This window comes from Octopus bimaculoides, chromosome 12, assembly GCF_001194135.2.
Source record: "Octopus bimaculoides isolate UCB-OBI-ISO-001 chromosome 12, ASM119413v2, whole genome shotgun sequence".
In the NCBI taxonomy this organism is placed as follows: Eukaryota; Metazoa; Mollusca; class Cephalopoda; order Octopoda; family Octopodidae; genus Octopus; species Octopus bimaculoides.
The window spans coordinates 23,708,529-23,709,360 of NC_068992.1; positions in this window are offsets into that span (position 1 = coordinate 23,708,529).

The window sequence follows — 832 nt, forward strand, 5'->3', positions numbered from 1 at the left end:
AGAAGAAGAAGAAGAAGAAGAAGAAGAAGAAGAAGAAATGCGGGTGTTGTATGACAGTAGTAGGATGCTGGTGGAATCCTCTTAAATAGTCAGGTGGCCTAAAAGTGATCCGTTGTGGTCGTAAAAGTAGTGATTGAAATTGTTCTGAATAAATTCATGTGAAGTGACTGTTCTGAATATATCGTTTTAATATTTGCGTGGGTATTATTCTAAGGCCCTTTTAATAGTGTCATTTGTGGTGGACGCATTCATAAGGGGATTATATTTTGTGATAAAATATGACTCTTTGCTAATGCGCTTACTATAGGTTGCATCGTCCCTGAATTTAAAGAGAGGAAAAATTCTGAAGCTGGGTTGTTTGTTATTGGTGAAATGATTGCCATTATGCAAATGTGTCGTAAGTCTAAAACGTTGTTTTTCCATAAAACGAATGCATAGTTTCAACATTCCATAGCAAAACATTTGTACCACATTTGACAATTTTTTATATCGTGGCATCTGAAGCAGCTGCAGATACGATAACTTGATCAAAAGAACTGGGTATTGCAAGCAAAAATAAATATTGAAGAAAAAAAAATGGCATTTGGCCAAATTTGGGCATACGACAGTTTAACATAATAGCAACGATATACATAAATACATGCATACACACACACACACACACACACACACACACACACACACACACACACACATGTAAGATAAGCTTACTCGGAAATGGATGCATGGCGTTCAATTATGTAATAATATATAATGTATATATATACGCATATATACATACATGTACATACCTAAATATATATGTATATATATATATATATGCATAAATCAG